The sequence below is a fragment of the Trichosurus vulpecula genome, chromosome 7 (assembly GCF_011100635.1).
Source record: "Trichosurus vulpecula isolate mTriVul1 chromosome 7, mTriVul1.pri, whole genome shotgun sequence".
Lineage (NCBI taxonomy): Eukaryota > Metazoa > Chordata > Mammalia > Diprotodontia > Phalangeridae > Trichosurus > Trichosurus vulpecula.
In genome coordinates, this window is record NC_050579.1 from 128,516,707 (window position 1) to 128,535,865 (window position 19,159).

Here is a 19,159-nt window from a genome sequence, read left to right on the forward strand (position 1 = left end):
ATTTTGTGTTTAGCAACAAATTCTATCAATTGTTTTCTTGAAGTAAGCAGTTCATTGCATTTATTTAAAAAAAAATGCTGGATCCCGGGAGCCAAGATGGCAGCCAGGAAGCAGCAATTTGCTTAAGCTCTCCCCCAGGTCCCTCCAAACACCTATAAAAAAATGGCTCATTCTAGAGCTGCAGAACCCACAAAATAGCAAAGGGAAGCAGGGCTCCAGCCCAGGACAGCTTGGATGATCAATGGGAAGGGTCTATCTCATGGAGCTGGGAGCAGAGCAGAGTAGAGCCCAGTGTGGGCCATGCCAGGATCAACCAGACTGGGAACAGGGTGGAACAGGCAGTGAGCTGTGGCAGTTACCAGACTTCTCAACCCACAAATGCCAAAGACAACAGTGAAGGTTAGTGGGAAAATCTTCTGGGACAGAGTGAAAAGAGTTTGCGGTTGGCCACAACCCCGGGGCCTCGGAGGTGGTGCAGCTCTGAGGCTGCTTTCAGAGCTACAGCTGCAGTTGCCTCTGGCCCCAGGCCCACCAGGTGGGAGGAGTTAAGTGGTGGATTAGAGGGGTAGTATAAAACCTGCTTTGCCCTGCCTGAATCTGGGTCACAATCCTGGTTGGTGGTACTTTGGGAAGAAGGCGTACTGATGTGGCAGAGCTTGCCTTGCAGAAGTAGCTCTGAAAATAGCAGTGCAGCCCCTCAAAGTACTCTCTACTCTACAAGCAGTCTTACTCCAACAAAAAACTCAAGAGTCAAGTAGTTGGCTGGGAACATGAACAGGCATCGAAAATGGTCTCAGATTCAGACTCAGACTTTGGAATCTCTTTTTGGTGACAAAGAAGACCAAAACATACAGCGAGAAGAAGTCAACAAAGTCAAAGAAACTACATCAAAAGCCTCCAAGAAAAATATGAATTGGGCTCAGGCCATGGAAGAACTCAAAAAGGATTTGGAAAAGCAAGTAAGAGAAGTAGAAGAAAAATTGGGAAGAGAAATGAGAGTGATGTAAGAAAACCATGAAAAACAAGTCAATGTCTGGCTAAAGGAGAACCAAAAAAATACTGAAGAAAATAACACCTTAAAAATAGCGTAACTGAAGTGGCAAAAAAGCTCCAAAAAGCCAATGAGGAGAAGAATGCCTTGAAAGGCAGAATTAGCCAAATGGAAAAGGAGGTCCACTGAAGAAAATACTACCTTAAAAATTAGATTGGAGCAAGTGGAAGCTAGTGACTTTATGAGAAATCAAGATATTATAAAACAGAACCAAAGGAATGAAAAAATGGAAGATGATGTGAAATATCTCATTGAGAAAACCATTGACCTGGAGAATAGATCCAGGAGAGAAAATATAAAAATTATTGGACTACCTGAAAGTCATGATCAAAAAAAGAGCCTAGATATCATCTTTCAAGAAATTATCAAGGAGAACTGCCCTGATAGTCTAGAACCAGAGGGTAAAATAGAAATTGGAACAATCCACCGATCTCCTTCTCAAAAAGATCCCAAAAAGAAAACTCCTAAGAATATTGTCGCCAAATTCCAGAGCTCCCAGGTCAAGGAGAAAATACTGCAAGCAGCCAGAAAGAAACAATTTGAGTATTGTGGAAACACAATCAGGATAACACAAGATCTAGCAGCTTCTACATTAAGGGATCAAAGGGCTTGGAATATAATATTCCGGAGGTCAATGGAGCTAAGATTAAAACCAAGAATCACCTACCCAGCAAAACTGAGTATCATGATCCAAGGCAAAATATGGGTTTTCAATAAAATAGAGGACTTTCAATATTTCTCAGTGAAAAGACCAGAGCTTAATAGAAAATTTGACTTTCAAACACAAGAATCAAGAGAAGCATGAAAAGGTAAACAAGAAAGAGAAATCATAAGGGACTTACTAAAGTTGAAATGTTTTGTTTACATTCCTACATGGAAAGATGATGCATGTAATTCATGAGACATCAGTATTAGGGTAGCTGAAGGGAATATATATACATAGACAGAGGGCACAGGGTGAGTTGAATATGAAGGGATGATGTCTAAAAAAATAAAATTAAATGAAGGGATGAAAGAGGAATGTACTGAGAGAGGGAGAAAGGGAGAGATAGAATGGGGTAAATTATCTCACACAAAAGTGGCAAGGAAAAGCAGTTCTGTTGAAAGGGAAGAGGGGGCAAGTGAGGGGAAATGAGTGAATCTTGCTCTCATCAGATTCAACTTGAGGAGGGCATAACATACACACTCAATTGGGTATCTTACCCCACAGGAAAGAAGGAGGAATGGAATAAAAAGGGGGGATGATAGAAGGGAGGACAGATAAGGAGGAGGAGGTAATCAAAAGCAAGCACTTTTGAAAAGGGACAGGGTCAAGGGAGAAAATTGAATAAAGGAGGACAGGATAGGAGGGAGCAAAATGTAGTTAGTCTTTCACAACATGAGTATTGTGGAAGGGTTTTACATAATGATACATGTGTGGCCTATGTTGAATTGCTTGCCTTCTCAGGGAGGTTGGGTGGGGAGGGAAGAGAGGAGAGAAATTGGAACTCAAAGTTTTAAAAGCAGATGTTCAAAAAAAAAAGTTGTTTTTGCATGCAACTGGGAAATAAGATATACAGGCAATGGGGCATAGAAATCTATCTTGCCCTACAAGAAAGTAAGGGAAAAAGGGATGGGGGGGAGTGGGGTGACACAAGGGAGGGCTGACTGGAGAGTGGGGCAATCAGAATATATGCCATCTTGGGGTGGGGGGGGGTAGAAATGGGGAGAAAATTTGTAATTCAAAATCTTGTGGAAATCAATGCTGAAAACTAAAAATATTAAATAAAAAAAGAAGAGGTCCCACTCTAAATTAGCATTATAACCTCTTTGGTAAAGGAAGAGAGTCCCTAATACAAAGATCAACAATCAAAAGCCATAAAAAGGATTGAAATCTCCTTCCTAAGTAGCAAAAGAAAAGGTTAATTCTGGGTACTTTGAAGGACACTTTCCTTCCAAAACCTCCAAAATTATTGGTTCTGGATTTGTGTTTTCTTTTACCCAATTTGGTATTAACTTCTGGGAGAAATTTTCATGAGTATTGCTATTTTTATGATTTCAGTAAACATTTTTATTTCCACAATATTTTAAATATATTAGTAGCCCAGAGAGTCTCATTCCATTTCATTTTTACATAGATCATATGAAGAGGATGGCCATGTTAGGTAATAAACACGCTGTGTGCACCATATGCCAAATTAAAAAAAAAAGCCTATCTCAAGCTAAAATTCTGGACACAAAAAGAGGGAAAAACAGTCCCTCCACCAAAGAGAATACATTCTAATTGGAGAGGAAATATGCAAACTGGGCACATAGATAATATACAGAGTTGCTTGCAGGTAATAATAATTAATAACAATAGTAACAGTTAACAATTACATATCACTATGTGCCAGGCACTCTGCCAAGCAATTTACAATTATTCTCTCGTCTGATCCTCACAGCAACCCTGGGAGGTGGGTGCTATTATTGGATAATAATTGGGAATCCATTTTACAGATGAAGATACTGAGGCAAACAGAGGTTAAGTGACTTGCCCAGGATTACACAGATAATAAGCAGCTGAGGCAGGATTTGAATGCAGGTCTTCCTAACTCCAACTCTGGTGCTCTATCCACTGTACCACCTGGCTGCCTCTACCACTAACCAATCTCAATTTTGTCTCCCCTATACTTCATGCCTCATCAAACTATTATCTCTATCTGGCTGGGGATGGTGGTTTATATTGCTGTACATAATGCCGTAAGAAACTCTACTACAGAGAAATCAAAGTTCTCAAATAGCCATGTGATAGAGGAGACAGAAGCCGTTATATTGGAGAACCACAGATAAGGAGCTGTAAGGGTCTGAAGAAGCCATCCAGTCTAACCCCCTTGTTTTGCAGAGAAGAACCCAGAGGGAAGAGAGGTTAGGGGATTGACAAAGGTCACAGAAGCTGTATGAAACCATACTAGGAGCCAAACCCAGCTCCCCTGCCTTTAGGTCCGGAGCTTTGTCATCACTGTGCCCCAACCAGGCAGGTCTGTACATGCTCCAAAGGCCTTTCAAGGACTTCCCCATGTTGACCAAACATATCTGTAGAACAGGAATATATTGATAAAAAGCTTTCTAATGGCTGCCAGCCCAGGTGTAGACAAAGAAGTTTATAATGATCGTGATGGTCAATCCACACCAATACTAGCTCTGGGATAAAAGCAGCAGAGAGATTAGTCAGTGACCTGAGAACTAAGGCCATGAGACCAGTCATTAGGCTAAGTTATGATGTTACAAATAAACCTGAGAATATAGTTACATACCTGTCTAGGCAATGATACTGGAGAATGCCCATGCGATAAATGCCTTGCATATAATTACATGTGTTTACTGCTGTACATGTGAATTACTGGATATTGAATATGCTTATTTCTTAATTTACTCTTACGTTCATTGGTCTGTGTTTTGTATTATGTTCATGCTAAGACGATGTCTGTTAGTTGTTCTGTGTTTATGCCGCTGCTTGTGGTGAAATTTTATTTTACTCATGAGCCTATTGATAAGCTTGTTGGTGTAGCTGGTTAGCTTTACTTTGCTAGTAAATGATTGATTGCTGTGTACTATGGATGTGCGTGTACTTTTGAAATCTGCATGTGTTATGGCCTGCATATAGTTAAGAATGTTAACATGGTTATATCCTTGCAGGTCATGCTCTGTATAGTGCTGTGTGTTGCATGTGCTGTTAATGTGCCTTGTTATATTTCAGTTTCAGTGGTACCAAACGGGGGTTCCCTGTGATACCAGCAAAATCATCTTTGTTGTATAAAATGCTGATGTTTGTGTTTATCTCTATAGGTACAGGTTTTCGACTTGCCCCAGCTGATCTTTGGGAGGGACTGCAAGGGATTCTGGCTGAGGGGAGGAATGGAATAGGAGTCCCAAAGTCCATTGGTAGGAAACTCTTCTTGTTGGAAATCAGTGCCCTTCCCTGTGTGAGGAGTGGTTGGGATTAGAGAGAGTGGAAAAAAAGAGAGCTGTAGTTATTTAAATCTTTTCAGAATCTCTTGGAATTTCTTCAGTCTCTGAAGTCTCTTTGGTCTAAGCAGTCCCTGCGGGTTCTGCAGTTTCTTCAGGTCTCTTGTCTTGTCCATCTATGCAAATGCTTTGAGTGCCACTGGCTTCCACCTTTTAGAGAGAAGGTGGATGATGTCAACCCCACTTCAGTTTGCTAAAGAGAGAATAAGACTCTAGGGAGAAGCTGCTATAAGATCTGGCCATCTCTATCATCTCACTATCCCCAGCTTGCTACACTGGAGACTTTGCGAAATTTCCCCTTTGAATGAGATCTAGGACTCTCTTGGCTGACTATGTATGGTCTTATATTGTCCTATGCACACCTTCTATGATTACTACCTTGCTATTGACTTGGATAAATGAGTATTTTTGCTAAAAAAAAATGCTGCTACCAAATATCCAAGTCTGAATAACAGTGTGTCTTCCAGTCATTTGTTCAAGTAAAGATGGTAATCTATGAAAAAAGTGCTAGTTCATCTGGCAACTCACATGATTGCACAAGTAGTCTTCCTGGAGACAACCATTACCCTTCAGTTTGCAGCAGAAGATTTATGTATACTTCCCATTTTGTCACGCAGAAAGTTAAAAAGACATTACTGAAGTGTTGAGATTTAATAAAATCAATACTTTCTATTACTTCATCAAGGACATTCTTAAGTTAAACTTTTTTTTCCACTGCAAGTGAATGGGGATGATAAATACAATAACTACTAGTACAATTTGGAGTCCATCCCTTGATTTGTGCTATGGCTCTAGGAGTTTTATTCAGAATTTTGTACCATCAACACAAAAGCCAACACAGTTGCTCCAGGATACATCAGGAGATTGAAAAAAGTTATTCAACACTTTGTGTATATCAGCACCATTTGTGTTTCTTGTCAAGAATTCACACAAAGTTCTTCAGTGATTTGCTGCTACCAGATGAATACAAGCAAAACATCAAGTTTAGCCATCTTCATACATTTGTCCAATTGTAAAACAAAAATACAATTCTGTAGACAAGATAGTCTTTATTATTGCAACCAAATTTTCATTTCACATATCGATGGAAAACTCTACTGTACACTTGTGAAAGGAGAGTGAAAAAAGCAAGTAACATCTTAGTATTATTGTAAAAATAGCTTTGACATTGCAGACCACTTGAAAAGGTCTCTTTAGGATCTGCAGGAATACTCACATCATACTCAGAATAGCTGTTCTAAAGGAAACAGCTGTTTCTGAAACAAATCTGTGACAATGACTAGTCACTTCCTTTCTGCTAAGATTCAGTTTCACAGAATTACAGAACTTGAGAGTTGGAAGGCACCTCATTGGCCATTAAAAGGTGCTCACCAAAAAAAAAAAATTCTTCCAGCTTCTTTAAGAAAGAGTTCCTAGCATATGAGCATGAAACTTCTGAGTAGTCTATGAGCCTCTGTGCCTTTTGACTTCTTATTACTATACAATATTCTCTATCTTATTCTACCATTCTCGTTGTATCCACTTTTGTCTTGAAGTCAGAGACTCATTCCATAGATATATTCATTGTTGATACAAAACAATCTCTGTCTCTGTCTCTGTCTCTTTCTCTCTGTCTCTGTCTTTGTGTCTGTTTCTCTCTCTCTCTCTCTCTCTCTCTCTCTCTCTCTCTCTCTCTCTCTCTCTCTCTCTCTCCCTCTCTCTCTCTCTCTCTCTTTCTCTCTCTCCCCCTCCTTCCCTCCCTCCCTCCCTTTCTCCCTTCTTCACCTTCATGCATATACCATATGTATGCATGTATATTTCCACCTCATCTACTTCATTTTCTACGGTAGGTGTTAGTACAAATCTTCATGATGGAGTTGTTTGTTCTAATTCATTAATTTTGCTTATGCTCACTGTGTGTACTTTAGGATGAGAGGGCCTGGTACCAAACAGGAAATTGTTTCTTGTTGCTCCCTTTATCAATCAATGGCCACAATAAGGTGTCCAGGGGTATATCTTACCTTCCAAGGAAAAAGGCAATCAAAATATTTTTCTAACAGGCACAATGAGTCCAAACAATGACCTCACCCCTGTAACCTTTCCAAGTGGATCCTCTCATCAACCATCTACTTTCTATTTACTTCAGGCAAAGTATCTATTATCTTTCTGTTTCAGACAGCTTTCTCAAACACAACAAAAGTTTGTCTGGCTTTTCTGACTTTACAATACTTTCACATTAGGATTAGAAAGACTTGCTTTTCTCCAGGCATTTAAAACCCTTTGCAATTTGACCCCTTTATACCTTTTTAGTCTTCTGACATTTTACTTCTCTCCATTCATCCTGGCCCAGTTACACTGGACTACTACATACCCTCAAGTAGGAGACTCTGTTTCTCATCTTGATACCTTTGCCCTGGGTCTCCCCCATGCTTGGAATGCTCTACCCTCTCACTTCTATCTTTTAGTTCCCCCTCTTCCCGCCTCCTTCTTCAAGACTCATTTTAAATTCTGCTTTCTAGAGGGGGGCTTTACGTGTTACTTCCAATTGCTAACACAGAATATCCTTTCAGGTTACATATATGTAAATATATACACATGTGTAACATGGAAATATAATACTGTAAATAGACTTATGTGTAAATATATGTGTTGTAATGATGCAGTTTGAGATGATCAGGCACCCCTCAAGGACTAAAAACAGGAGAGGGTCATCTGGAATGAATTCAGCAACTCAAGCAATCTTTAAGTCAAATTGGCAAAAGTTTACTGTAATGCTAATATGGTGGGCAGAGCTCCCTGAGGAACTTGCCACTTAACAGGAATGATGCTAAAACTTATAAAGGAAAAGTAGTGTATTATCTGGCTGATATGCTAATTAGGTGATAACATACAACCTTAATCACTACTGGAAACCAGGGGAAGGGGTTTCTCAGGGGTGTATTTTTGGTCTGTTAGGCCTGAAGCAAGATAGCTTTGAGAGTTGATGTCTATAGCTTAACCTCTGGATTGTATATGATAACTTTGGGAATCAATACATGATAATTCTGCTGGTACAAGATAGTCCTGTTTTTACAAGGTCGATTCTACAGAAGTCAGCTTGTTCTTGTAACTGGGAAAGACAGTTTGTCTTGCTGAGGCCCACTCATGAGTTATTGCTAGGCATAGTGTCCTTGGACTGAGGAGAAAACTGTTAGGGACAGTGTTTTGAGGCTAGGGAGATGATGTTGGAAGTGGGGTCCAAACACCCCATTAGTAGGTAAATATGCGTGTCTATACACATATGTAATATAGATAAACATAAGATGTATACAGATATACTGTATATCTGCTGTATGCAAAGTATAAATGTATACTATATATATCTTATATTTACCTAGTTATTTGCATGTTGTCTTCCCCACCCCACCTTATCTTAGACTGAGCTCCTTTAGATCAGGAACTTTTTTGCTGGATGGGGATGAGGGGTTGGGGTGGGGTGGCCTTTGTGTCCGAAGCGTTTAGCACAATAAATGCTTATTGACTGACTACCGTCACATTCTGGGTATTACTTTTCTTGTGTACCCTTACATTTTCAAGCCAAAACTGTGAAATCTTTGTTTCCATCAGCACAAAGTCAAAAAACAATAATAGCAGCTTTCTTCCCATTTATAGGCGGAGAAAAATGAGCAGAGAGGGTGGGTTCTGACTCCACCCTCGGCCTCAGTGTCTTTCCTACCTAATGGTGAGTTTGTGAATGGAAGCTCTGGATATGTGTTTATTGCCGTAACTATCAAAAGAGTCCGTGGAAAAAGGATTTTTTAGAAATGAAACGCAATTTAATCATACCAAAGATTAATACAAACGGGTTAGGGTCTTTTGTATCCGCCTAGGGCGGCGGCGGCTTTCTACCTGGTAAAGGTGACAGACAGGTAATCTCGCTCCTTTTGGCAAATATGTTACAGTACACACCTACTAAAGGGCTAATATATCTCCCCTGCCCTCTGGTCGCACAGAAAAAAAGGGAGGGGCGGGGAAGGAAAGGGTGGGTGTCACTCAGTGTTCGGGGCCAATGAGAGAGGTCGGGGCCCCGCCTCTTTTCCTGGGCTCTGCAGCAGGGCAAGCGCAGCAGGGAGGTGGCTGCTGCGAACCACCGCCCATCAGCTGAGAAATTCAGCCGGGTGCCTTCCGGGACGCTTAAGGGTGGCCGCCGGTGGAGGAGGAGGAGGAGGAAAAGGTGGAGGTCTCGGTAAGAGGACATCTGGGGCCCCTCGGCCGTCAGCGCGCCCGTGGAGCGGTGCCGATGCCTTTGCGGCCTGCCTGCTGTCTGCGGGGGTCTGCAGCGTTCCTCCTTGTTTGTGTAGTGTTCTGTCCGTTGGCCGCCGCCCTGGGTTTTGCCGCAGCTGCGGAAAGGGCAGTCTGAGCCTCCGGGAGTCGCAGTCACAGAGAGAGCGCTACTTCTCTCCGCCTCCCTTCCCCCTTCCCGGTTGCTGGGGCGGAGGAGGCCTGAGCAGTTTCTAGCAGTTTTGGGGCTGAGGGGCGTTTTTTCCTGACCTGACAGAAGGCCGGGTATGTTGGGGGATGGGGGGCCTCTAGTTCCGCATTCCCGGCGAGCTCAGCTGGCCCCGGGACTGCCGACTTGCCTCTCCCTCTGTGGGTGAGCCGGCGCTAACCCCAATTATGTTCCCAGATGTCCCCGTGTGCTTCTCGTTCCTGTTGCCTCTGTATTCCCAAAGCCATGCCACCTGAACTTGTTGCTCAGAGAGGACACTGGAGAGTAAAGTCAGTGCCCATGAGGGCACCAGGGGAATATGAATATAGTGTAACACTCCTATCCCTACCTGAGCCCTCCCGAGTCTTTTTTTTTCTTAGCTCATCCGGGCATAAGCACCATGCACAAAGACAACTCACACGTGAAGTCAGGAGGTAGGGAAATAGCTCTTGGTGTACTTTCCAGTGATTGAAAGTTCTGCTGGGAAACAGTGCCCCAAACCCCGGTGGAGTTAGCTGATGAGATGAACCAGAAATTCATAACTGTGCCCCTAAGGGATGGAGTTGACCTCTTCCTCTTTTCAACTCATGTGTTTAATAAACAAGTTTCAAAATATCCTTTCTGAACATTCAGGAACTGAAAAAATAGAATAATGTACTTAAATAAATGAACCATAGTTTATGTTATCAGGAAGTCACACATTGGGTTAAGTTCATTTGTTGGCTTTGGTTCAAATGTTTAATTTTCAATTACTTTTTTAAAAAAATAGTTAACAAGAGTTTTTGCAAACAAAGAAAACAGAGTCCTTCCAGGTTCTTCCTAGTCACTTTTTTTCTTGCATTTCTTGTAAATAGAAAAATCCATTGTCCAGGTCAGACCACATTTTTTTTTTTAATCTTTCAAGTTATTTTAAATTGAAATATAGTATCTTAAATATATTGAGATTGGTTTTGTTTGCACTGCCTCCAACATATTCCAGCTAGGCTTGTTCAGAACAATTTCCTGCCTATATGTAGACTCAAGCAAATCATTTTGCAGGTTTGTGAAATACTTCTCAGTTTTGTAAAGTCCTGATAGCTTAGTAGGCAACCCTTCTGGGCTAGCCTATGCCACACCTGTGCAAAGATTGGTAATGGTCCTGACTTATGTCTTGTGATATGGAATCAGTAGCATGTTGCTTCAAGCTTGTGACTCTGCAGGACTATGTTCTGGATTCTTAGTTTCCACATCAGTTAACAAGAGACCATATCAACTCACTAATACCCTGTCCCATCATTTTTTTTTCCTCACCTCTGGTCACTTTACTTTTACTCCTTATAACACAAATCCTATAAACTCTAGATTTTGGTTTTCTCTAAGTTCCAAATATTGGTGCACACAAGTAGTACAGATGTGAAAAAAGTAAGTGTTAACTTAAATATGGGATTCTAATTGATACGAAATTTGGGTGCTTGTCGGTTGTGGTGAACATAAAAAATCCCTGTGATAATGTAAGCTGAGATTGAAAAGGACTTGGATGCTAGAAGAGCCTTGAAGTAAATGTTTTTTAAAAAAAGGTCTAGAGAGAAAATCCCCAAATAGTCTATGATAGCTTCCATTCCGGGGAACAAGTTCGTCAAGTGCCTTTTGTTACTGAATAATAACAATAAGGGATAGATACTGAACCTGTCATTTCATTGATACAGGGAATGTCCAGATGTGGAAGCTGCTTCTACCAATGCCTATCAGCACCTTCCCTGAAGGTGCTTATAGTTTTATCAAGTTGCCTAAAACAGTGATAGATTAAATGAATTGTTCAGGGTGTGTATATCAGAGGCAAAACTTGAACCCAGGTCTATCCACTACACCAGGCCACCACAGTAACAACCATCATAAACACTAGAAGAACCAGGCACAATTGATGCTTTTTAAAAAGACACTTAAAACTTGATAAAGCTTAGGTATTTCTACATCATACTTCATGCCTTTCTCTCTATGTTTGTTATCAGTGTTCCTTAACATTCCAAAGCTTTTTCAAATAACAAAAGAAACAAAACATGTTGTTCTACTTATCAGAACCAAATTCATCAAATAAAAGGGTTTGGTCCTTCAAGGTATTCTTAAATTCTGGTCATTCTATGTTTTTGAGTCATTTCAGATGTGTTTAATTCTTCGTGACCCTATTTTGGGGTTTTCTTAGCAAAAATACTGGAGTGGTTTGCCATTTCCTTCTCCAGCTTATTTTTACAGATGAAGAACTGAGGCAAACAGGGTTAAGTGACTTGCCCAGGGTCACACAGCTGATAAGTGTCTGAGGCTGGGTTTGATTTTAATTTTTTAAAATTTAGTTTATTTTTAGTTTGTGGAATAAAACAAGCATTTCCATAACACAGTATGATATTTTAAAAATGATGATTGCCCATGAAACTGCAAATCCATTATGTACACCTATAGGCTAGATTTGAACTCAATATGAGTCTTCCTGTTTCCAAGCCCAGTTTTCTATCCACTTCGCCAGGCTGCCTAGCTTTGGTAGCTATCCTTCTATAATTGCTACAAATTCAGTGGCCTAAAAGGGAAGGGGCACATAAATCCTACCTTCATTATGGTTTTGACTTTGAAATAAACCAACAAGCATTTATTATGTGTTAACTATGTGACAGGCCCTGTATTAAGTGCTAGCATACTAGAATAATGACAACAACAATAATAATAATAACAGGCCCCAGAGTGCTAGAATCTAAGAAATCAGTGAGATTGATTTGTTGTCGTTTAAGATCCTTTGAGTACATTTTTTTATGTTTGTAACTGAGCACCTAGCCTAGTGCACTGCTGTGCTTCAGTGTTTAGAAGATCAAGAATTTTATTGGTATAATAATTCTCTCTGCTGTCATTGGTCACAAGTCTTTTATACCTTAGTAGTCTTCATGAGTTTCTGTCGTCAAACAATTTACCATTCTGCCTCCAGTAAATGTCAGTGACAACCCTGAAGGTTCTAAATAGGCTTTTTCTCATCCAGTAGACATATAGTCTGTCCCCAGGCCCATTCCAAAAACCTTTCAAGATATTATACTGGCATGGCCTTTAAAAACCTAGGATCATCTTGATATCATGGTGATGCCTCAGAATAAGACTCTAACGGTGGCACTTCACCTAGTAAACAATAAATGCTTCGGAATTGAAGTACCCATGCAAATTTTATACCCCACCATAAATATACTTTTACCCAAACTTTAAAACTATGTATGTCTAATAATTGAGGGGTACTGTTTAGTAAAATGCCTTTTGTTTGAAAAATCTAGTTTTAATTTATCTTTAAAATGCTCTTTAGAGATGACTTAAGGAAAAAAGGAGCCAAGATTGTTATTTGAAGCATGAAACCTCTGTCACCTCTTTAGTCTATTCTTTGGCATCTTTATATCCTCAAGTTTGTTTGAAAAAAAAAAATACTCGATTTGGAGTTAGAGGACCTAGGTTCAAGACTCCAGTTTTTCAGTCCAGATTAAGCAAGTTACTTAACCTCTCCAAGGCCTTGATTTAAATGTTCATCTCTTAAAATGAAGAGATGAAATCAGAGGACTTCCAAGGTCCCTAATTATAGGGTCTGGGGCAGAAAATTCTGTTCCCTAAACTGATGAATTTGTCGTAAGAGATCCAGTTTCTAAATAAAATGTTTCCAAAAGTCATCTCAGAAAAATAACAACAAATTTCTAAGTCTGAAGGTTTTTCTCTCTGAAATTAATGACCCTAAGGTTTCTGGTGGCTGAGACAATAGGAGCTTCCCCCCTCACCCCCATCATTGTATTTCCTTCTCTCAAGCACATAGTTGGTGCTTAGTAAATGCTTTTTGAATTGAACTTCACGTGCCAGCCTTGGTATACTATGCATGTCATCATAATTTTAAGTTAACTGGCAAAGTACTGACTTCTATGCACTGATCACAATGTCCTTTGTTTAGGCTAGCTCTAAAAGTAACTGTTTCTCTAATCCCTCTATATAATATATTTAATCATTTCTTGTCATTTATATTCTACCCTGAAATTGTTCCAGCTTTTTGAATTCCTAATATTCAAGTTCACAGAAATTTATGATCTTTTCGATTTTTATCACCATTTCATAATTTTATTTGAGCAGGTGCTTGCTCTGTGCTAAACTTTTTTTTCCTTTTTCTTTTTTATGGGTCTTGCCTCTTCCACCCATCACTCTTATTTTGAGATGATCAGTTTTTTTGCTTTTATTGTAAAGACAAAGAGAACAGTTCAAAGAACAGTAACTAGGGAATAGATAACATCCGACAACGACAACTTAGATCTACGAACAATCCCCATTCATTGCATTAGCAGTGACAGTAAAAGAGGAAATGAGGTGAAACTAAATGGCACCTGCTTGTATTTTGCTCCATTCTATGCTATGCGTTGTGAACATCAGCTTAGTGCAGTAGACCCTCAACAAAGTGCCAAGTTTCTCATCCTTTTGCTTACCTAGTCAATCACTCATGACCTTGACCTTTAGCCAAATTAAAAATATGACCTAGTTAAACTGTCTGAGAGGAAACTTGTTCTCAAGCTTTGATACAACATATTACTAAAGCCTCAATTGATTACATCTGCTGTTTCTTTTGTCAACTAATTTGGTAACTTTATCCTCCACCCAGTAACTGGCTTTATCTGATAAGTGCTTTTTATGTGATACTTTGTTACTTTGGAATTCTAATATGTAATTCCCTCAGGAAAGATGCTTGGGGGTGGGGCTTTACTGATTGTGCTATTGAATATAAAAATGGGTAATTTCTTGTTTTTGTAAGCTCAGAAAAATAGATCCTAAGAGCTTAGAGTTCTTGATGTCCATACTGGCTGAGGTTTCAACCACTTTAGGGGATAACATGGCCTAGAATATTTGAGGGAAAAAAAGATTTTTTTTCAATCTCCACTCCTGTCCAATATGGTCTCTTATGGGTCTCTAACTTCCTCTTCTGTCTCCCATATCCATCTAAATTTTCCACAAAGGAAAAAGTGGAAAAGTTTTAAATTAAAAAAATATATATTTGCAAGCTAGATAGACCAAAGAAACTTTTATAAGTAGTTTATAATGGTTACCAACCCTTGTACATCCTGCTGTTCTAAAAGCCACTGGACATAAATGATCCTGTTTCTTAATTGAAGATGGTAGCAGCATTGGTTTTATGGAATTCTTTTTGTCCTTTCTGTCATTGTCTATCTCTCTCCCCTTCTCCCTTTCTCTCTCCCCCTTTTTGTTTCCCCCTCCACTTTCTCTTCTCCCCCTTCGCTTGTTCTCTCTTCTCTCCCCCTTTTCTCCTTTCTCCCTTTCTTCTCTCTTCCCCTCCCCCCCTCCCTTCTCTCCTCTCCTTTTCTTTTCTCTATCTCCCTCCTTTGAATCATATCTGGGTTCAAATCCTGACTCAGCAATTTATTAGCTATGTGATCCTCACTCAATTTGTGCTTGAGTTTTCTCATCCGTAAAATGGGAATCATATACCTCTACCAGTCATCTCACAGGGTTGTTGTGAGGATCAAGTGAGCTAATGCTCATAAAGTGCTTTGAAAATCATAAAGGACTATGTAAATATCAACTGCTACAATTGCTTATTCATGGTCTCAGTGCTTCAATTTGGAACACTGCACATCCTGGCTCCCATACACTATCCACACTTTAATAATTAACATAGTATAATATAATACAAATTTTCACATGCACGCATATATTTATCAAGAAAAGAGCACATTTTATTTGATTGTTCTCTTTGTTAGTACTGTTTCTCACTCTAGTTCAAAACACACACACACACACACACACACACACCCCTTTTTTGCTTTTTTTTTTTTTTAAATTCCTGCTGATGGCTCATTTGGCTTTAAAAAAAAATCTCAGAAAGTAGTCTTAGGTAAAAATTGCTCTGACCAACCACTGCATTTTATGGAGTGAGAACTTACGCAGACATTCAATAATAGACTGTGTCATATGGTGATGTAAGTTTGGGGGCCTATTTTTAAGCAAAGAAGCAAGTGTATGAAGTTAGTTTAGATGACTTGCCTGTGATCCTCTAAGCTATGTGTTCTCGCATTCTGTATCACTATTAGCCATGGATTTGTTCTGAATCCCGTTAGTTTTGTTTAGTCCAGTGACCAGGAACCTGTGACCTTGGCCTTGAGGCCGCACATGGCCTTCTAGGTCCTCAAAAGTGACTCTGAATCCAAACTTCACAGAACAAATCACCTTAATAAAAGGACTTGTTCTATAAAACTTAGACTCAGTCAAAAAGCTGTACCGAAGGACTTAGAAGGTCGCTTGTAGCTTCTAGGCCGCAGGTTTCCCACCCCTGTTTTAGCCCATTGTGTCCTATTAGCTTCAAATAACTTTTTTTTTAAAGGACAGGGTGTGGTAAAGACAAGGGAATTGATACAGATCTTGAGGTCAAGAGTTGAAATTTTATGTTAAATGTGTTTGTTGGGGAATCAACATAGGGTTACCAACAAGTGGTTCAGAGGGGCTTGAATAAAATTCTCTCTGTAAAATGATACTTATTTTTCATAATTGTCCAACATAGACTTTGTCTGAAGAATGAACCGTACCCAGCTCATGCTCTTTTCAATTTCTGTCCCCTTTCTGCCTTTGTAATTCCTACTTAGGAAGGCCTATTTTTCAGGTCTCAAGCTAGAATCTCAGGTCCTCTTTGAAGCTTCCAACTGTGGCATTCCCCCAGAACCATCCAGTTTTGTATACGCCTCACCACATCATTAACATTCAGTTATGTCTTCTCTTTTGTTCTCTACTTGGTTAGTCTTATCTCTCCAACTGAAGGGCAGAATCTTTGAAGTCAGCAACCTTGTGCACATATCTGTGCAAAGGAAAGAGCTACTGCTTGAAAGGAGCTGAGGAAAGACCTTAATGGAGTTTGGTTATGATGTAGCTAATGTCTAGATTTGTCCTGTGAGCTTGTACATTAAGAGAAATGCTATCGTGTTTAGGAGATTCTGTGAGATGTGGGTTTAAAAAAAATGGATTTGTAGGAAAGAGAGATTTAATTCCAAGTTTACAAGCCTAGAATATTGGCAAGTCTGTGGTCTTAGTAGTGTGGATGTTAGAAGTGGGAGAGGAGATTGTGAAAAGATATTGATGATGTGTGGACAAGGGTATAGAAAGAATTTGGGAGAAGAAAAGAGCTTACATCTAGACTGCTGGAGAAATGACTGGGAAGGGGATGGGCTTCGGGAAATAACTTATCACTGTTTTAAGAAGTGGAATAGCAGAATTCTTCTGACTGAACCTCAGTGGGGAGGGAAAAGGAAGGGAATAAACATTTAATAAGGTCATGCTATGTGCCAGATACTGTGCTAAGTGCTTTAAAAAAAATTTCATTTTATCCTTACACAACAGCCCTTTAGATTTTGTGTTATCATTATCCTCATTTTACAGTTGAAGGCACTGAGTCAGACAGAGGTTAAATGACTAGTCCAGAGTCACACAGCTAAGAAATGGCTGAGGCTAGATTTGAACTCAGGTCTTCCCAACTCCAGACCCAGCTGCCTCTAAGTGGTTCTGGTTCTTCAACTAGAAATAGCCAGGGATATTTGATACCTTTTGAATGTACAGTAGACCTAATTAAGCCTGCTGAGCAGTCACCCTAAATCTCCAAGATAGTTCCCATACCAGCTTCACTGGGGAGGCAGAAAAATAGCCCCTATGATGATGTAGCCAACTTGGTACACATTACAACAAAAATTCTACACACTGCAGAACTTTGGCCAGGACTGACACTAGCCTAGTACCCTGGGGTCGAAGAAGATTTAGATTTGCCTTGCAGATGTAGTGAGATGAGCACAATTGACTCACTCAGATGCTGTACAAATTATCAGTTTTGATATGCTTATATTCCACCAGAGATTTTGTTATTTATTAGATGCCTGGTAGATTTGTCCTTAGAGAATTACAACTATGCCCCCAGGAGCTAAAGGCATGCTAGCCAGAGACTTTCTTCCCAAATAACCATGGATCAGGTTGGATGGAACGTACTCTCACCTCTTTTATTTGATTCATATCTAAACTCTTTGAATATTTATTTTGTTAACAATCTTGTCTCTGCTACTTCTTACTTTTAACATTTGATCTCTGAAAAAAAATGAACTTCCATCATGACTTTATGTAAAATTTTAGTTTTGATGACCTCGGGTAAATTTAGTATTTTCTTTTCTAGTCAGAATTTCCAGCATTTGTTTTCTTTGTAACTGTCAAGAACTCACTTCCTAACATTCTTTTTAAGCTTGATTTTGGGGACGCCATATCTACTAATGTTTTTCCTACTTATGTGTCCCTATGGTCTTTTATTCCCAGAGTTCATCTAGAATGTCTCCCAACGTGAAAACTTTATCCCTATTTTCAAATTCTTCTACATGTTATTTACATTCATCCAGTGTGACTCCAGTTAACCACCCATGTGTAAATGACACTTGTATTTATGTTTCCAGTCCTTACTTTTCACTCCTTCTCTTCTTCACTTCCCATTATCTACAGAAGTCACCCTTTGACTTTCTAGTTGAATCATGCATTTATCAAATTAGAGTGTATTATTTTTCCATCTTAGAATATTTTTATTATCATTTATAACACCAGTTTTACCAATGTCTTTTGTATTTTTTTTTATTATTTCAAAGAATTCTTCGTAGAAACAGAATAAAAAAGGGGGAAAACTCAAATTTTTTTGTTATATGCCATTGGTATTGATCTTTTAAATTCTTCCTGAAACTTGGAAGTAGCAAAGCTACTGCTCCAGCCTAGACATTACTCTAATACCATTTTACCGACTGCTTCCAGGACATTTCCATGAGCAGCCTGCTATAACATCAGACTTAGACTGTCAAAAATTATTAATTATCTTCTTCTAAAACAAGACTTCCCCTTTAGCAGCCTGCCTGTTCCTATTAATGGCAAAACTGGGCTCCTGATCCACAATCTTGAAACTTTAAATTCGTCTTTGACTCATCCCTTTCATTCCCTGGAAATAGCCACCATGTCCTGTCTCAATTTGTCCCATCTTTGCCAATACTGCAGTCCATACCTTTATCCCAACACTTCATGTCTTAATGCAAATTCAGTAAATTTAGTCTTACCAAGGTAGATTACAAGGGGGCATAGAGCACAAGACCAGAGTGGCTGAGAAAGCATTGCATTAAGCACTCTATCCATATGTAATAATCTGGATTGATTGAGGAAATAGTGTAGCATATGAGGAACATCTCAGATTTGATGGCTTTTTGTGTGCTTATTGGTGACCATATTTGGTCAGCTCATTCAGACTGGGTTGTATGAATTTCCTAATGTTAACTAAGAATCCTTTGCCTTAGATACCCTTCCCTTACAAATATAAAGAATCACTAACCTTATATATTAAAAAGACTTTGTCTTTAAACACAACTTAGTGGGGACAAAAGTTTGAAGTCTTTTGCTTGAATGTATATTTCATTTGATGCTTTTTTTAAAGGCCAATATCCTTTATTCTTCTTTGACATTTTTTTGGTACTTGGGCATGACTGCATAGTTCAGGCTATTAGCTGTTCACCATTTCTGGATACTTGCCCTATAAGCTAATTTGAGGATATCGGTTTCATTTTTCTGGTTGATGCTTTTAAAATGTCAATTTCTAAGTGAATTATTCTCATATGTAATCATGCAGCTCTGTT

General features: G+C 39.4%; 1 protein-coding gene across 1 annotated transcript in view; it reads left to right on the forward strand.

Moving 5' to 3' along the window:
• Positions 1-9,087: 9,087 nt before the first annotated feature.
• Positions 9,088-19,159, forward strand: part of STX7 (syntaxin 7) — a 58,280-nt gene continuing 48,208 nt past the window's right edge. Inside the window, exon 1 of the mRNA XM_036768573.1 lies at positions 9,088-9,242. The gene's annotated coding sequence lies outside the window, so the exon portion shown is untranslated. The remainder of the gene's footprint in view (positions 9,243-19,159) is intronic.